The sequence below is a fragment of the Triticum aestivum genome, chromosome 1B, assembly GCF_018294505.1.
Source record: "Triticum aestivum cultivar Chinese Spring chromosome 1B, IWGSC CS RefSeq v2.1, whole genome shotgun sequence".
NCBI classification, from domain to species: Eukaryota; Viridiplantae; Streptophyta; class Magnoliopsida; order Poales; family Poaceae; genus Triticum; species Triticum aestivum.
Genome location: NC_057795.1, coordinates 542,997,793 through 543,011,193, shown reverse-complemented (window position 1 = coordinate 543,011,193; position 13,401 = coordinate 542,997,793). Strand labels below are relative to the sequence as shown.

The 13,401-nt window shown below is 49.5% G+C and overlaps 1 long non-coding RNA gene across 1 annotated transcript; it reads right to left on the bottom strand.

Annotated features, from left to right (window-relative positions):
* Nucleotides 1–7,309: 7,309 nt before the first annotated feature.
* Nucleotides 7,310–8,551, bottom strand: LOC123094304 (uncharacterized). Its single transcript, XR_006445795.1, has 3 exons — nt 8,328–8,551; nt 7,835–7,930; nt 7,310–7,670 (listed from the first exon to the last, which is right to left on the bottom strand). It is a non-coding gene; the product is annotated as an uncharacterized lncRNA (long non-coding RNA).
* Between the last annotated feature and the right edge of the window lie 4,850 nt (nt 8,552–13,401).

The following is a 13,401-nucleotide window of genomic DNA, read 5'->3' as shown; positions in this document are numbered from 1 at the left end:
AAGGCAGCCACACAGTGACCCCGACACCTTTTGGCAGTCGGTGCCCAACCTATCAACCTAACATGTCGCTCATGCGCCAGTGACCGGCCCCTAAATAGTCCTTTCTCGCAAGCGTGTGAAGGAAGACTCCGCCCCCTTTTTCCTATAAAAAGGGCACGCTATTCCCAACACAGCACCGCACAGCCGCTACCCCAAACCGAGCCACAATGCCTGGACCCATAGTGCACAACGAGACCACAGCAACCAACCTTGGAGGTTTTGTGACCATACTCGCAAACCTCACCCGTCGTGCCTATGCGTTAGAAGAGCCAACAGAATATGTTGTGTATCAAGGACCCATGAGCGGTGAAGACCGTCAATTCTGGGCCACTTTGCACATCTACGGTAGGGGTCTAGCACCCGAGCGCCCCTACAGGTTCACCGGAAGGACAACTTCCTTTGAGCCACAAGCCATCCAGCTAGCCGCTCGAGAGGCTATAGTTCATCTCAGGCACTTGTCGCCCAGAGTTAACTGTCGCTCGTTCCACTACTACCCCAGACGTGAAGGGTATGGTAGACCACCCCAAGTTGCCAATGGAGATCACGAGACGGACCCCGCATTGTTGCACCTTGTGCGTTATGTAAGAGCACTAGAGGCACTGTTCGACCAGATCACTATTGATTTAATTGCAGCTCGTGGAGAGCTGGTTCGTCGAGCCCCGGCGAGAGAAGAAAACGAGCCCAACGCCGACAACCCAGTCGTGCTGTTTGGACACCCGATCGAGACCCCGAGATCAGCCCCAGCCATCGGCCAAGGTGCTGCGATAACCCCAGAGGTGCTTCGTCGCATTTTGGGAGCACACTCCAACGGGGTTGTGGCCAACAATCCCCGCGATGGTCATCATCACTACCCCGACCCTGCAGTTCCTCCGCCATCTCCGACTAATCCTGGCAGTGAGACACGTGGAGAAGCCTCGACATCCACCAGGCACGCTCGTTTAGACATAAACGAGGTAGACTAAGCCGTATGAGTAGCACCGAGTTTCAGTGTATCCTCGCATTGTAATCATGCGACCGTGTATATTAACACAGCCTGTCGTTGTGCCTCTGTTTTAATAGTGGCCTTGCATTTTTGGTCAGCGCATAGTTGCATATTTTTCCGGGCACAACTACCAAAACCAACCCGACGACAACCACAGTAACGCGTCTCTTTATGAGATATGTGTATCTCCGACACTGACCCGACCTTTGGAGCGAAGCTGGCAAATTTATTACCTTTCACCACGGTAAAATGATCCGGCTCCATTGCTATATAAAGGCCACCCTGTGACCTTACCCAGCAACCCTCACCTTGTGCACCACACTCACAACTTTTTCCTGTCATGCCGAGCCCCAGCATTCATCTGAGAACCCCAGATGCAACCCCAGGTAGCTTTGTCAAAATATTGTGGGATTTTACCCACAGTACCATGGGTTCTACCCAGCCACCTCAGTACAAGCTGTTCAAATCAAGGATCACCCCATCCACCTCGGAGTATTGGGCAGCAGTACACATCCCTCCCGTGGACTCCAATCAAGATCCAACGGAAGTTTCCTTCGTGGGGAAATCTATGCCAACCCCACACCTGGCCATAGAAGCTGCTGCGAAAGAAGCGATTGCTCGTCTTCGATCCGCAGTACCCTATGCCCGTGAACGAGGATATTATTACTTTCCGAGTCGTGCAGCACCCGGAGAAGTAACATCTTTTCCCGGTGGACGTATTGAGAGAGACCCAGTTCTGGCCAACCTTATCCAGTACATCATTGCTCAAGAGCATTTGAACCAGCGAGTGATGGATTATCTCCAGAGCCTCGCAGATTTAAATCCTCAGATTGCCAGCGGCAGACCACTGAGACCCGACCCGGAGAGACGCATACATCGACTGGTCAATCCACTTCCTCCGATAGAAGAGGAGTGTATTCCTTTACCAGAGATATTTTATCAGGACCCCGTCCAGTTACCATTTTCATTTTAGACGTCACTACTGTATTTGTTTTTGCAGCATTTATATTTGCGTGTATCTGATGCATGGTACCCCAAATTTGTGCGACGAGTCAATTTTTTTTTGGCTTCTACTAATGTGTGTAGTTTTTGTTGTGGTTTATGCTCGTTTAGATTTACTGTTTTTCCCTCGCAAAATTCTGGAGTGAGATTTCTTTTCCCTGAGTTGCTACAACTGCCCCTTCTCACGACGTGGATTATTTAATTTCACACAGCACCACGCAGCAGACTCACAACCATAATCATTCGGACACATACACTGTTTGCAAAACCTTGCAACGGTGTTACATCCAGCTAATCACCCCCTAACAACAGTTAGCACCCGGCACACTCCATCTACTCCTCATGATCACCACCACCGCGGAGAACCAACACCCGAGCCGCAGCGTCGCGACACTCGTCGAAGATCATCGCGCACAGGAGCACAGAGAGCCCCAGCAGTGTCGCCAGCCCTCCGCATATCAGGATCACAAACCAGTCCGGCATCGCCTCCGCCATTAGAGCCTCACCCGAGCTTCTGTAAGCAGTAATGGAGAAAGGAGGAGGAGAAGTGAGGCCAGGTGTGAGGAAGAAGAGAGAGGCACCCCGGCCGTTTTTATAGCTCGAGCTCGGTGTACGGTGGGCGAAGTCCACCAACGCCGCTCGTCGCCGAACGCCGGTGTTTGGAGTCGAATCCGCGAGCAGTGCCGACAGCACGCTGGCCCGCGAGGTGAGTGCACGCTGCACCGGCAGCTAGCACGCCGCGCACTACCACGGTACGGCCTAGATGCCCTACGCATTAGGCATCGCCGATGGAGAAAGCGCGAGAAAGCGCGCGGGAGAGACGAGGTAGAAGGAAGAACCAGAGGGAGAAGAGGAGACTGACAGTGAACCCCGGGTCCACCTGTCAGCCAGAAGGAGCACTGTGCGCTCGGGTACGACCAGCGTATATTTAAATTTAGGAGTTATTCTAAATTTATATCCAGCGTAGAAATCTCTCGATTTTGTCCCGAACCGTAGACTCTTCCACGCAGCACCAGTTTTCACACTGTGGTTTTTCACCACTTATTGCCCTCTCACTGTAGCCACATCTTTATGGCGTAATTATTTTCTTAACACTGCTTTTAACAAATCTCGAGGACGAGATTTTTCTTAAGGGGGTTAGTATTGTGACACCCCAAAAATTTGACCTTGTTTTAATGAGTTAAATTTTTTGCCAGGGATTAAAACTTTGGATTTCTAAGCTCCATTTTTTTATTTTTAAATCATTTCCTTCCCTGTTATGATGAATTTTTCCCAGAGAGAAAACTTTCCAAATATGTTATTGGACTTGTTTAACCTCTCAAGAAAAACTTTCCTTTTATCAGTGTAACTAATTAAATAATTAAGTTGCTTGATCTTTATTTTCTTGAAAATGGTTTTTCAAGGTTAAATGGCCATTTTTGAACTACAACCATTTGATAGATTCACTTAAAATTCCAACCAAAATTTGGAGATGTCATGTGATGTTTTTAAATCACTTTTATGCAAAAATATATTTCATTCATGAAATATTTTGAGCTCTACAGCAAATTTTTTTCTCTGGTCCAGTGGGCAATTTTTGCACTACAACTCCTTTAAATAATTCTTTATAGCCTCCACCAAAATTTTGGGATGATGGTAATGGCCTAAGATTCCACTTTGTGCAAAAACCTAGTGCTGTTCTTTGAAAGATTTGAGTGAATCAATCTCATCTTCAGTCTGGACCAACTAGATGGTTTGTACAGCAACCATATTTTTGCTTGCTCTTTAACCCTTGATTCTTTCTCCTACTTGTAGTCCTCCATGTTAAACCCTTAAGTCCAAGAGCATGCACCTTTTGGATCATTTTTGGTTCATGAAATAATGTCATTTATTTCCTGCCCAGAATTGAAGTTTTGCAAAACTTGCACCAACAAGTTTCTGCTTTTGATCAACTAACCTCACCACCTTCTCATTCATCTAAAGAGACTTCCATCTGGAGTTTTGACCACTCCAAGACTTGCCTAAGTGCCCTTAGCATTTTGTCAAACACCTTATGGGCATGACCAGTTTTGACATGAGTTGTGGCAATGCACTGTGAACTTGCACCTCTGATCAAACTAGTATGTCCACTAGACTCCCCGTTACTCCTAACCTGGGTCTGTTAATTGCCAGCCTCGACCGCGACCTCTAGCATGCTCGGGCATTTCGTCGAGCACACTCAGTGCATGCACTGGACGCGCCCAGAGTGCGCGTATTGCACAATGCCACGCCCGAGCCGACACGCTGGCCCCCCTGGCTTTGGCCCACACGGCAGCACCTCGCCACGCACTCCCCTTCTCACCGCTACGCGCCAAGCCGCCCTCGCCACGTCCGACAAGCCAAGAGCTAGCCGCCGCCGCCGCCCGACAGCCTCTGCCCATGTCGGCGCCGCCAAAGCCACCTCCACTCGCCAGCTCGTCCCTGGAGCAGTGCCCACTCGTCCGCTAGCTCCTGCCGTCATCCCCAGCCACGCCACGTTGCCCTGCAAGCTACAGAGAGGCGGTTCACCGGAGAGCTTATCCGGCCGCCACGGAACCGACCTCGACGAGCTATAAAAGGAGGCCCCCGAGCCTCCCCGAGGACACAGGAAACCTTAGAATGCTCCCCTAGTCCTCCCATGGCAGCCAATCGACCCGGGGGAGGTCTTCTTCCCCACCTCCGGCAACTGCAGCCGCCACCACTGCCCCGGCCAATTCGGCACCACCAGGGCCTCCCACTCTCCGTTCTCTCCACCAAGAGCCCCCTCATCCTCCCGTAAACCATTCCCACTACTCGATTTTGATCGAGGACCACCGTAGCCCCAAAACCACTCTGCTCCCGAAGCTCTCCGTCCGCCGCGAAACTCACCGCCGACGACCCCTTCCACTCCCGAGACCGTAAGACCCACCGGCGGGACCGCCTCGACCCCCTGAGCCCGTGGATGACTTCGGTTTCTCGAACGGAGCCGCCAATCGCCGGCGGCGATCGCCGGAGTCCCGCCTCCGCTCGGGACAGAGAAAGAGGAGGGAGAAGACTGGTCAAACCTGACCAGTGGGCCCTCTGGACCCACTGTCAGTGACCCCGTGCCTGTCCACGTGGGATTAAGTGAAGGCGTATTTTCCCCAGTACGTTTTCCCCGCTCCGAAAGCGTATTCCCCTCCGATGCGTTTTCTTTTCTGTTTTATTTAAAAACAGATTTTGACCACAACTTTGACTGGTTATAACTTTTTAAATATAACTCCAAATGAGTTGATTCTTTTTCCTACCTTCCTCAAATTTGGTCTAGTTTATTTTAAGATTTATTTGAAATTTTTTCAAACAACTTCTTTGTACTGTTTTTGAAATGTGTGTTAATTCAAATATACTTTTAAATAGGATTTTAGGGAGAGAGAAGAAACTTTCAAAAGTTTTGGAGAGCACCTCACCCCTCCACAACATTGAAGGCAAGCATTCTGAATCCCGGCATAATATTTTTGGTGTGATCGTTGATGCATTTATAACACCACCGCATTTCGAAGGACTTGTTATTTCATGTGATATGATCATATGCATGGGTGCATGTTATTGATTTCCATGCTGTCAGAAATGAACACACTTGTGATGATAATCACCCTCATGTGCCTTGCATGCATACCGACAGGAACCCGGGAAAACCTCTGCCTTGGGTAGGCATGAGTTTGTCGCCGGTCTCCGTCGGGACGGTTATGTCTGGTATGGCATGGTGAGGCGATATGAGAAGTGACTCTGTTGGATGAAATATATTCGTTATACTAATCATGCAGGGAATATTTGAACCTCCTGAGTCGACCGTAGATCGAGTCTTGTTCCAGTAACCCCCATACCTGTTTCGTACTACCACTCGTCTCTACAGCAAGTAGAGTACGGTTCAGTAAGTTGTCAACCTTTTTCTAGCACACACCGTACAGAGAGGCCATGGTGGAAGATACCGGTTGTAGCTGGTAGGCAGGCCACCTGGTCCGGGGGCATGGGTGTTTCCGGTTGGGACCGAGAGGGGAGGCCACCCCTTAGAGCGCGCGATATAAATTTGATCCCATGCTACGCGAGGTTGTAGCCTCCCCACTTAGAGTTTGCTTAACAGGTGTCGTGGGTGATTCTAGACACGTGTGAGTTAAGCTGGTGTGTGCAAGTTTGGTGTGTTTTCAACAAAAAGACCGTAGACGGAATTAGTCCCGCTGGACTAAAGAAATCCGTTACTCGTGGGTAAAGAGTACACCCTCTGCAGAGAATAAACCTATTCGAATAGCCGTGTCCATGGTTAAGGATTACAGTCTGGGATGTGTCAAGTGTCGGTCTTAGTGTCGGTCTTCGGAGGTGAAACTATTAACCAGGAATGGAATTACTACTTGTGACTTGTGATAACTATGATTATTATTATTGTTGACTAACCCGTGATATTATTGTTATTATCGAGTATCTCTGGAATGGTTCTACCTCCGGGATATTCACTATGATTGTTTATTTTAAAGCCCTTTATGTGGTGTCGCCCAGAAGCCCGACTGTGGCATTTCTTTTAAAGCCCTTTATGTGGTGTCGCTCAGATGCCCGACTGTGGCATTTCTTTTAAAGCCCTTTATGTGGTGTCGCTCAGACGCCCGACTGTGGCATTTCTTTTAAAGCCCTTTTTGTGGTGTCGCTAAGACGCCCGACTGTGGCATTGCTTGTTATTTGTTTCATAAATTTTAATACTACTATGTTATTGCATTTTTATAAATAACTTGCTTGCACGCATCAGAGTTTCATTTATCTTTTGTGACTGACGTCATGAGCATAAAAATATTTTCAGCACATCATTGTTATATTATACCTGTGTTCATAATGTTTGCGAGTACATTCAAAGTACTCATTGGCTTGTCCCTGGCTATTGTCTTGGCCAGATTTCCTTGCACGGAGAGGAGCGACGCGATGCCAGCCCCGGAACCACATAATGGAGATAGCAGCCTCGCGAAGATAGGAGATTAACCTGGTCAGCTGTTCCCGTGGGAAATGGAGCCCCATAGACACTGATGTTTCACAACCCTCTTCCGCCATCAACCACTAGAAACCATTTGTTGTACTCACAGGCCAGAATGGTCTTGTACTAGATATTTTGTATTTTGCTTGGAATTTCTGTATCAAGTTGGAGCCTCATCAGCTAACAGTAATCCTGGGGCTGATGAGTACGACGGTCTTTTCTGGAAATTTATTATCCGGAAAACCGGTCGTGACAGAACAAAACTGTCAGTATAAACAAATGACATATAAAATGGACATACTCGTCCAAATGTGCAGCTAGATATGGCTTATCCATAACATCAAAAGAAGAAAAGTGGTACAGTTTTGGTATTTTAGGCACAATGACAACTGACAAGCATACAAAAATGCATTTCTCTAGTAAGCTGTCAGCAGACAAGATTCGAGGTGTTGTCTGACCTCCTCATACAAGAAGGGCTCATCGCAGAGTTCAAGAACAATGGTATCCCAATGCTTGCTTACTTCAGTGCCTCTTTCATGAATCTTGAGGCCTTCAAAATTCCCAGCAAACAACCCATCTGCAGCGCCTTGCGCAGAATAAGCATTTCATCTAGATCCCACACATACATCTTGAGAGGCTGATCTGTTGTGGCATCATCGGACAATGTTTGGATATTTGCTGAAGCACACATGACCTCGTCAACCCCAATTCAAATCAACCATTAACTTGACATCGAGTGACCAATAACAATTGATGCAAGATTTTTATCTCGGCGTAACAATGTGAAATATGTTCAGTTAAACAACTCTAAAGGTTGATTTTTCTGTAGGTAAACAACTCACCTTTCCAAGAAGAAACCACATATTTCCATCCTCCTGGAAGTACCATAGCTGCAACCGCTGCTTTGGCCGTGGCAAGAGTACCAACAATGCCACCTCCTGCAAGGTAAAAGGGAAGATCGATGAGAGTTCACTTGGAGCAACAAATAGTGTATGCATCTGTTACTGCTAAAAATCACAGGAATTGCCAGAACCAGGCTTTCTCAATTCTTGTCATGAAATCAGATCCAAGTTACAGGAGGATTGGAAGGAAACTGTAGGAGAGAAGATCCTCTCTTGATGCGGGTTCCATAGCAGGGAGCGGGAATAACCCTGATGCTACGCGGGAGATCTGGCCGCGACCTCGGCGTTCTTGGCTGGGAGCTCTGGCAAGATGATGGGATGAGCAACAGTCGGATGGGGAGCACATCGATGGAGGTACCCACGCCACGCACACGATCGCGTGCACACACACACACACACACACACACACACACAGAGAGAGAGAGAGAGAGACCTTAATGGAGGACTCGAATCAGGGTTCGAGGAGGAGGAGATGTGGCGGCGGCTTGCGGTGGATCTCCGGGAAGCTGCATCTCGCATCGGCAGGTGGGCGCTAGCTCAGACACCCATCCACCGGTCGGCACCCAAGGAACGACGACGGGGCAAGTAGAGGGTCAGCAATGGCCGGATCCAGAGATGCGGAGGAATAAGGGGACGAGTAAGGAGGGAGTGAAGCGAGGGCTGTGAGGCTAGGGTTATCACCCAATCGAGCATCCCCCTTGCCTTTACATCGAGAGGAGCCAGACATGAACCGCCACACAAGCAGCGTCATATGGAATGACAAGAGTACCCTCAGCGAACCCCCAAATTTACAGGCGGTGGCACATGCTCTCCAGGAGAAGCACACGACACCGGGAGATATGTGCTCCACGGTCGCTAATGGGTATGACCCACCACAACCGGGTGCCACGTGTCATGGAGAGCCAAAGCAATACCACAGGTGTAGCAACCATGTGCACAATTCATTTTAGCAGTGTTTCTTACGATCCGATGGCCAGGATCGCTTCAGATGAAGATCCGACGGCCAGGTTCATTTTGGACGGCTAATCCGACAGCCCAAATTCAGATGCGAGCTTCCTTTTATGAACATCATCATAAGGAGAACTAAAGCAGTCAACCTCAAAATCATATTAAGGTCTTTCCTATCATTATACTCATATAAAGCACTGATATATGGTTGATTATAGTTCTCAATCTGCATGTGTGAGAGAACAAAAACTCTCAGTATAAACAAATGACATAAAATGGACACACTCGTACAAATGTGCAGCTAGATATGGCTTACCCAGAACATCAAAAGAAGAAATGTGGTACAATTTTGGTATTTTAAGCACAATGACGACTGACAAGCATACAAAAATGCATTGCTCTAGTAAGCTGTCAGCAGACAAGATTCGAGGTGTTGACTGACCTCCTCATAGAAAAAGTGCTCATCGCAGAGTTCAAGAACAATGGTCTCCCAACGCTTGCCCACTTCAGTGCCTCTTTCATGAATACTGAGGCCATCAAAATGCCCAGCAAACGACCCATACATAGCGCCTTGAGCAGAATAAGAGTTTTATCCAGGTCCCACGCATACATGTTGAGAGGCTAATCTCTTGCAGCATCATCGGACATTGTTTGTCTATTAGTTGAAGCAGAGATGACCTCGTCAATCCCAATTCAAATCAACCATTAACTTGACATTGAGTGACCAATAACAATTGATGCAAGATTTTTATCTCGACGTAACAATGTTAAATATGTTTAGTTAAACAAGTCTAAAGGTTGATTTTTCTGCAGGTAAACAACTCACCTTTCCAAGAAGAAACCACATCTTTCCATCCTCCTGGAAGTACCACAACTGCAACCGCTGCTTTGGCTGTCGCCAGAACAGGAACAACGCTGCCTCCTGCAAGAAAAAGGGGAAGATCAATGAGAGTTCACTTGGAGCAACAAATAGTGTATGCATCTGTTACTGCTAAATCATCACAGGAATCGTCGGAACCAGGCTTTCTCAATTATTGTCATGAAATCAGATCAAAGTTACAGGAGTAGAGGAATCAAACTACAGGAAAAGATCCTCTCTTGGTGCGTATTCCACGGCGGGCAGCGGGAACGACACTAATGCCACGCAGGAGATCTGGCCGCGACCTCGGCGTTCTCGGCTGGGAGCTCTGGCAAGATGATGGGACGAGTAGCGGTCGGATGGGGAGCACATTGATGGAGGTACACACGCACACACACGCGCACACACACACACACACACACACACACACACACAACCACACACGCGCGCGCGCGCACACACAGACCTGGATGGAGGACCGGAATCAGGGTTAGAGGAGGAGGAGATGCAGCGGCGGCTCGTGGTGGATCTCTGAGAAGCTTCAACTCACACTAGTAGGTGGGTGCGGGCTCGGACACCCATCCACCGGTCCGCAACTGAAGCACGAAGGTGGGGCAAGAAGAGAGGCAGTGGTGGCGGTAGGATCCAGAGATGCGGAGGAGAAAGGGGACGTGAAAGGAGGGTTTGAAGAGAGGGCTTCGAGGCTACGGTTATCACCCAATCAAGCATGCCCCTCGCCTTTACACCTAGAGGAGCCAAACATGAACCACCACGCAAGCACCATCATATGGAATGACGAGAGTACCCTCGGCGGACCCCCAAATTTACAGGCGGTGGCACATGCTCTCCACGATAAGCACATGACACCAGGATATCTATGCTTCACGGTCGCTGACGGCTATGACCCACCACGATCGAGGCCCGCATGTTAGGGAGAGCGAAAGCAATACCACATGTATAGCAAGCATATGCACTATTCATTGTAGCAGTGTTTCTTATGATCCGACGGCCAGGATCGCTCCTGATGAATATCCAATGTCCATGATTGTTTTGGATGGCTAATACGACGACCCAGATTCAGATGCAAGCTTACTTTTATTAACATCATCATAAGGAGGACTAATGCAGTTGGCCTCAAAATCATATTAAGGTCTTTCCTAGCTATATACTCATATAAAGCACTGATATATGGTTGATTATAGTTCTCTATCTGCATATGTGAGAGAACAAAAACTGTCAGTATAAACAAATGACATATAAAATGGACACACTCGTACAAATGTGCAGCTAGATATGGCTTATCTATACCATCAAAAGAAGAAATGTGGTACAATTTTGGTATTTTAGGCACAATGGCAACTGACAAGCATACAAAAATGCATTGCTCTAGTAAGCTGTCAGCAGACAAGACTCGAGGTGTTGATTAACCTCCTCATCGAAGAAGTGCTCATCGCAGAGTTCAAGGACAATGGTCTCCCAATGCTAGCCTACTTTAGTGCCTCTTTCACGAATCTTGAGTCCTTCAAAATGCCCAGCAAATGACCCATCTGCAGCGCCATGAGCAGAATAAGCGTTTCATCCAGGTCCCACGCATACATGTTGAGAGGCCGATCTGTTGCTATATCATTGGACAATGTTTGGCTATTAGTGAAGCAGAGATGACCTCGTCAATCCCAATTCAAATCAACCATTAACTTGACATTGAATGACTAGTAACAATTGATGCAAGATTTTTATCTCGACGTAACAATGTGAAATATCTTAAGTTAAACAACTCTAAAGGTTGATTTTCTACAGATAAACAACTCAGCTTTCCAAGAAGAAAGCACGTCTTTCCATCCTCCTGGAAGTACCATAGTTGCAGCCACTGCGTTGGGCGTCGCAAGAGTGGCAGCATCTCCGCCTCCTTGTCGGTGTACTAGAGTAGAGGTACCCTAGTATCCCGAACTTGTGCACGGGCAGTTGCAGCACCCCGCGGCAAGGCTTGCCGGGTGATCACCAAGGTCCTCCGTGGTTCCTTTGGAGCCATTCAAGAACAAAGTATTCAAGCCAAGGAGACAAGGCCCCGGCAAGAGGAGCTCGCCGGGAAGGACAACCAAGGCATCTCAAGGAACTTGCCGCGACGCGCCACGCGTCCCGGCAAGGCCCGGTGAGCGACAAGCTTCCGGACGCGACAAGACGACGACCGCGGCAAGGCGGTTGCCGCGGCAAACTACCACTCTGTACCCGCGCTCCAGCACATCCACCAACGTGTCGCCCTGGGACCTTTCCAGGCGCGCGTGGCAAGAGGCTGTGCAGCCAGCGGTGCGCGGTGGCAAGCGACGCTGACAAGATTGCCATCGTGGCGAGCGGTGGCGTCCCTGACGGACCCTTTTTGCACTATTTGGCGACATAGACGGGCATTTAATGCCTTTGTCCCCTGCCGTCAGGTTTAGGTATGATACACTGTACAGGTAGTTGTACCAACCGCAATTCCTTTTCCATTTTTACCCTTGTCTACGTTGACACCTGTCAGAGACCCCTTTAGCATATAAAAGGAGGCCCATGCGCAACGTAGAGGGGGGTTCGAAGGGAGAAAAACACGCACGCTCGGTCTCGTTAGCAGCTAGTGTGTACTGTAGCACTCAGCGCTCCCGAGCAAGAACTCAATACACTCAGACATGCAGCAGTAGGAGTGTTATCTCTCCGGAGAGCTCCGAAGCTGGGTAAACTGCTCGTGTGCTTCACCTCGATCTGCCCTACGTGCGATCTCCACCCCCCGCCGAACCGAAAGGGGCTCGGTCCGCCGGTCCCATAGGTGTTCGTGGATCAGTTTCCCCGACATCTTTGGTGCGCCAGGTAGGGGGCGTCGAGGTTGTGTGAACCTGATCCGGCGTTCACACGAGCTAGATCTTCATCTTCTTCATCGACATGCCATCGAAGAAGAAGGCTTCGGCGGCAACTGTTCCGTCCACGTCGATCCCACCACCACCGAAGCAAACGGGTGGTGTGGTAGACGCCGGCGGAAGAACGCACATCGACGAGGGAGCTCACGGTGCTGCCAGGTCCAAGGACAAGGCTGCGCAGACCTCGGCGTCCGTACATGCACCGCGCCCATCTCAGGAGGCGCAGGACCGATAGCGTCATGGTATTCGCAGTGCCATACGTTTGTTGGACCAAGATCGAGCTGGTGGATCTCGGGGTGCTCAAGACCAGCATCCATGCCAACATGCTGGCACGAGCGAGACACGGTCGCCTGGACGGGATACTGCTCCTTCTAACATAGTTAGAAGTCCGAGCATATCCCGCTCCTCGCACCGTTCGCCACTGCCGCCCACCACTCCAGCAGAAGCTTTGGCGCGAGCTCAACTGCTCCTGGATTACCCTCCAACGGCAGACAAGATCGATCAATGGAGGGCCACCATTCAGAGTCTCATCGGCTTCGCCAACGGCGACACTCCACGGCAGCCGAGTACATCGCTGCCGCGGTAGGACTGCCAGGCACGAGCCGATGGCGACAAAACCGGTGGGGGTGCAACCACCATGCACTATCCACCCCGAAGGCCAAGATCGCCGACTCGCCGGATCCACCTCGACAGCGACTCCACCGCATCATCAGATCCACGAGCTCGTCGCGATCAGCGCCAAGTTCTTCACGAACGACAGCAAGAAGACGCTCGTACTCGCATCGAGCGCCGAAGAGAAGCGCGGCGTCAATCGG